The sequence below is a fragment of the Boleophthalmus pectinirostris genome, unplaced genomic scaffold (genome assembly GCF_026225935.1).
Source record: "Boleophthalmus pectinirostris isolate CB_2022bp ecotype Guang Dong unplaced genomic scaffold, ASM2622593v1 HiC_scaffold_8, whole genome shotgun sequence".
NCBI classification, from domain to species: Eukaryota; Metazoa; Chordata; class Actinopteri; order Gobiiformes; family Gobiidae; genus Boleophthalmus; species Boleophthalmus pectinirostris.
In genome coordinates, this window is record NW_026571515.1 from 9,653,884 (window position 1) to 9,660,620 (window position 6,737).

Genomic DNA, 6,737 nt, shown 5'->3' on the forward strand with positions numbered 1-6,737 from the left:
GGCTTGTCCAAACTGTGGTCCAGGGGCCAAATGCAGCCCTCAAACCAATTTTTCTTGGCCCTCAGGCTTCCAGATGAATTGGCCCATATTATCTTGCGTAGTACTTTTTACGACTACTACTACTACTACTACTACTACTACTATTACTACTACTACGACTACTACTACTACGAGTTTTCTAAAATCTACCTTGATAAAGCCAGTGTCAGATGTGTGTTTGTAAGCATGATTACAGGTCTAGAGGCTCGTTCTAACCTGTTATAAATGCACATATTTAAAGCTGCATTGTGTAACTTTTCTGGCGGAAGGTCCATCACCTGCTTGTTTCTATGGATACGCCATTGCTCTGTCTGGAATGTTCCACAGTATGACATTAAACAGCTCTACTTTACATGTATTTAATTGCAGGTGGTTTTATAGCTCAAAAATATGTAAAAAAAAACAAAACAAAAAAACAGGCATTCTGACTGTGAGCGAGGTCGCCTCTCCACAGATCTGACCTGTAACTTGTCTGGTTTGGTCTCCATGACGATAGAAAGGTTTAAAGCCATACTGTGAAACATTCCAGACCAGAGATGGGGACTTGCAAGTCGTGATTTGGACTCGAGTCAGATTTGAGTCTTTTTTTTTTTTTGAGACTTTACTTGATAAAATGGACTAAGACTTGGGACTCGACTTGGACTTGAACGTCAGTGACTTGGGATTTGACTCGGACTTGAGGCCTGTGACTTGAGAAACACTTTTAAATCTGAATTCTTTCTATTCTGACTGTAATGATTCACTCTAAGACCTGTTGAGAACATTTAAAAAAGAAACATTTACATTTCTCCAACTCTTACATACTCTGTAAATAGTACAAAAAGTACAATTTAGTTTAAAAATCATATAAATTACAAAAATCTAAGCTGTACTTTGGTTTAAAGGCTTGAAATGACTTGAAGCTCAAAGCAGACTTGGACTTGACTTGGACTTATGAGCCACTGACACGAGACTCGACTCGGACTTGCCTGTATTTGACTTGGGACTTGAGTTGGACTTGAGGTCAAAGACTTGAGACTTACTTGAGACTTGCAAAACAACGACTTGGTCCCAGCTCTGTCCCACTGAGAAAAAAAGCATTTGACGGACCATCCACCAGAAAAGTTACACAATGCAGCTTTAAATTATTCACTGTATGACCCACCAGTTTACGACCCATGACTTGCCTTCACCTCGGTTTGTGTTTTGATGATAAATTTTGGACTCCCCTGGCTAAATCAGCGACTTTTGACCCCTGCAGTAACACACGGGACCAAATTGTGACGCCCTGTGCAGATGTTCCAGCCCACTTTTAGTATTTTTTAAAGTCAAAATAAGCTTTACTGACTGTATACTCCACCTCCCGTACGCCTCATGATAATTTGTACGTTGTATTTCTGTACGCTTGTGTTTTGACTGTAACTTTGAACCTCTGGACGGTACAAAAATCCTCCTTCAGGGCACTTAACGGAGACAGTGCTGGACTTTTTGGGGGACTATGTAAAATAAGTATACACACAGTACACTATATAGATGAAAATACTGTTACTACTCAAGCCATTGGGCAAAAACAGAACGAAATTACAACGAATCCTGCCTCTTTAGCTCCCTCGTCTATGGGAGTTTGTACATGTTATCCATTCATAGTAGCTTTTTTAAGAAGCATATTTTGTTCCTGTACAAGTTTATAAAGAAGTTACTGTAATTATTTTAGCTGATGTTTATGTTAACCATGTTTTACTTCAGTTATTTTGCTTTTTAAAGGTGCCAGTGTGTAACTTAAGTTGGCTCGGATTCCCCCTTTTCACGGCGTTGTCATTGCTTGGCCTGTAATGTCCCGCAGTAGGGCATTAAACCTATCTTTTCTTACAGTTATTCAATTACTTCAGGTGTTTTATAGTGAAATTAACACCCTTTCGAACGCATGCATCCTCGGTGTGCCGTCGTCGCCTCTTCGTCTCTGTTATGACAGTTTAATGCCGTGCTGTGGGACATTCAAGGCAAAGCTGGCAAGCGGTGACATCGCCATGGAGACGGAACGGAAAAGTTACACAGTGCACATTTAAAGGGCCTATGTTACGCTATTTTCTGATCTGTTATAATGTTGTTTTCTCATCGCAAACAGACCTGGAGTTGTGTTTTGGTTCATTCACACAAGTTTAACTCAGAAATTCTGAATATTTAATTCTTCTCTCAAACTGAAAACACTCTGTTCCACCTTGTGATGTCATGTGGTGATACAGAAAGTGCTCAACTAGGGCTGGGTATCATTAAGATGTTGCCGATACAATACATACCTCGATACATAGGCCATGATACGATACATATCTCGATACAGTGACCTTTCGATTCGATACGATTCAATACGATATATTTCAAATCAAGACTAAATCATGGCTGTGATACTAAAAGTCTTGTGCAAAGTTAATGTAAAACACACCGATTTTAATCCTCAAAACTCTGAAAATGTCAAATGTTTTGCATAAATGAGTTTCCTTCCTCTAAACCAGGGGTGTCAAACATACGGCCCGGGGGCCGGATCCGGCCCTCCAAGACCTCTAATCTGGCCCTCTGGTTGATTTTCTACTAAAATATTTGAATTATATTTTCTATGAAAATATTGGTAATTTTCTGCGTTGCTTATCATAGCAGCATCTCCAGCGTCTCTGTACGTGGCCCCTCCCACCAGAGCAGCACAAATGAAGACTTGTCTCTTTCCAAACGCTCTTAAAGGACGATCGTTTTGACTGTTGACCGTGACACCCTCATCAACAAAATGTCAAAAATGAGAAAAGTGGAGCCGAGTGCAGGATTTTCCATGAAAATTGACTTATTCCTATTTACATACAAGTTAATGTTAAAACATTGTGTTGAAATTGCATTTTTCTTAAAGTTTCAGGTTGTTCATAATATTATAATATTTTGTAAAAGAAAGAGTTCATCAGTTAAAAAAGATTTCTGTTATAGATTTGCATTTCTCTCCACTAATATTTGAACTTATTGCTATTTTTGGGGTTATATATGCCATGAGTTTTCTGATCCGGCCCCTTTTGGATCAAAGTAGGTTGGTTATGGCCCCCGGACCAAAATGAGTTTGACACCCCTGCACTAAACAAGCAACAAAACTGTAGCGTTGTAACAAAATAATTTAGTAAAATACGCCAAAAAAATACTCTTGGCGATATATCCATACAACAGCCGACGATATCAATACTGTATCATCACATTAAACGATACGATATTTCGATGTTACAATATTTCAATATTTTTGCACATAAATATGCTCCACAGTGTTTCTAAACTCCATACACCTTCACTAGAATCATTTGGATCATTTCAAACTTTGCCAATTTCAGCCCTGGAATTGCCGATCTCTACTGAACGAAAGGCAGAAAGAAGGATCTGTTAACACGAAACCTACCACTTCATGACATCACAAGGTGGAACAGAGCATTTTGAGCTTTGTAGATGTAGACAGACGAATAATAAAGTGTTACTCAAATGTGTGAATGAAACAAAACACAACTGCAGGTCTGTTTTTGAGGAGGTAACAACATTATAACATGACGTGTGTAATATAGGACCTTTAAAACTTGTAGTAAGGCTGAATGTTGTAGCTGCAAATACTGCGTTTACTAAAAAAAGATGGGTATTTAATTTAACCTTTTGCACTGACTAGAAATTAACGCACTGACACACATATCGGAAAATCCTGTCACAAAAGCAGCCAATCGTAAACTAGATGAATTATTTGTTCTCCTACTGACCCCTTGTGGCTTTGGTTAGTATAGCAGTTGAAATGTAAACTTCTATTTTAAAGGCGCGTTGTGTAACTTTTCTGGTGGATGCTCCGTCACCTGCTTGTTTCTATGGATACGCACATTTATTCAAGTACAGATGATTTTAAAGCTCAAAAATACTTTGAAAAACTGGCAGATTTGACCTGTAACCTGGTCTGGTTTGGTCTCCGTGAAGATAGAAAGGTTTAATGCCATACTGTGAAACATTCCAATCCAGACAAAGCAATAACATGGAGACAACATGGAGAAAAGCATTTGATGGACACTCTACCAGAAAAGTTACACAGTGCGCCTTTAAATTGTCACAATTAGCAATTTATTAACAGAGACGGATGTTTTTTGGGCCATAAATTGTCAGCTCTAACTAGATATTATCCCAAATTATTACGCTATTACTAAGATCTTTTCCCTGTGAACTGCTTGATTTCAACCATTTCTCACAAATTTAATCACAATCCAAATATAATAAACTAAATCTGTATTAAATAAATCTCCAAAAGTCCAATTACGATGATTTCGAAGAGAGAAAGCAGCATTTTCAGCTACAGCTCACAGCCACACTTCAAGAGACTTTAACTAACTCTTTCAACGAGGGTTCAGTATTTTGTAAATGTGATCGATAATCCATGATATTGCTGTGTCCTTGGGCAAGACACTTTACCAAATATGTGTAAGATTGGTATAAGATATGCATTCCAAAAGCAAACACCTTAGAATCTAGTCATTTGCGTCCTAAAATGTTCGTATTAACTCGCTCTACATGATCCTGGTGTTTTAAATAAACTCCTATTCCTCATAAATTCATGCCAAATTCGGTCCTATAACTGCCAGCCTCAGTGAGCTTCATTTGACTAGAGCTGACCGTTGTGTTCACTGCAATTAGTCATACAAAGTTCTTCTTATTTCTGGCCTTTTTCTCAGAATTGAAAAGCCACATTCACACATTACTGAACCAGCTTCGTCTCCCTCTCTGTCCTTTTTTGCAGTATTCAATCATATAATTTTAATTTCTTTGTTGTTGTTTTTTAACACACCAAGCTGACTCTGTATTAACCATGTTTCTCTATGGAAAAGTATTATGTAGATTTCCTTAGACACTTTTTCCTCCTGTCTGCATTGTGCTTTCATATTAAAACACTTTCTAGACTAAACTAATTATGCACAGCCAGGAGTGAGAAACTATCAATGTTTAAAAAAGGAAAACAAGCTTTGTATCTTAACCTTGTTTATTAAACAGACTGTTATAAACTGAACGCTGTACTGTTTTCATTGAGATTATTGTGGTAAATATCAGTTTGTTACCTGGTCCCCGAATGGTTGACCAGGTTTTGTGTCTGTCCACCCGCGATAATTCCGCCATTTATGGACCAATTGTCACCAAATTTGGTACGTTGGGTCAAGCCCCCGTGCCCGATGCCGCAAAAAAAGTTTGGTGATGATCCGAGGTCATTTGAGGTCACACGGGTCAGTTGAAAGGTCACGCCATTATAAAGGATAGACAATGTCGGCAATTTCTGAACCATCTGTGGGCTAAAATATTCACCCAGTCATCACACAAGTTGGCACACACATAACCGGGGTATGGGCTGGGCTCCTCATAAGCTGCTTCTGTGGTGATGAACTGCTCCCACCAATGCCTCATGGGGGGGTTGCTATCTCTGATTGTTCTTGTGATGTCTGTGGTTTGCAGGAGCAGGAGGAGCTGTAGTAGTTTTAGTGGTGGAACGTAACAAAATGGAAGTACATTTCCAGTACTTAAGTTAAAACGCCTGCAATTTTTTACCTCAGTACATTTAGAAGTTTTTCTATAACAAATTGTCTTTTCATATTTTAACTACATCTTGACTACTGTTTGTAAGTATGTAGAATGTTTTTGGATCTTTCTGCAGTATGGACCTGATTAGCTTTTGATTCTAGGAAAAGTCCCTTTCATACTTGGTGGTAAACTATTATTGTAGCCACAGCTGCCCTGGGATAGACTGACAGAAATCTCCGACCACCACCAACACTCTCGCACTCCACGTTCATACTAGACAATAGGGATGTAATAACTGAAATATTGTGATATCTTATCGCCAAAAGTCTCACAATAATATCAGAGACTGTCACAATATATCGAATTACAGGTTCCTTTGCTTAAATGTTGTTGTGTTTTATATAACAAAAGCTAATGAACATATAACTACGTATCCCATGATTCATTTCAGTGCAGACAACATGAAGAAATGTGTTTTTTACTTGAATTCTTGGGATTATGAAGGAAATAATTCACACCAAAATCTTGTCAAAGTATTTTAAAAGGAAGAAAGTGTTCCATCTACAATTATATCAGCCTTTCCAAACTATCATAGTGAATATTATATTGTGAGATGCATATCTGGAAAATATTGTACCAAGAGATTTGGATTTGGTTTTTTACCCACTGTGGCACCTGGTATTATCAGCACTCTCCCATCCATTTAGTACCCAGTCCCAGCCTCTGAGATCTGACGAGATCAGGCTTTGAAAAGTCTCTACAGCCACAAAAATAACATCACAAACACATCATAGGGGTTATTTTTCCTCGTTTTCATACTTGACAGTTTCGACTGCTCCCTGCGGTCTTCCTCAGAGTGGTCACGTGATGTTGCTGTGACGTGTCTAGTCATCTGATTTATACACGTTTTGGCGCTGTCTACCTACCGGTGGAAGACAGGATGACAGCGCCATCTGCAGTCCAACTTCCTCAGGACTGTATCCCAGGTGTGTGAGAGTAAAAAAGCCCCTCGTCCCGGTTTATAATCCCTAAAGAACCTAATAACAAATTATCAGAAGACCAAATGAACGTCGTTGGACATCATAGCGGTGTGAAAAGTGTCAAACATATTGACTCCTAAACCTGCATTTGAAACCCACTGAACACACAAAAGATTTAACACA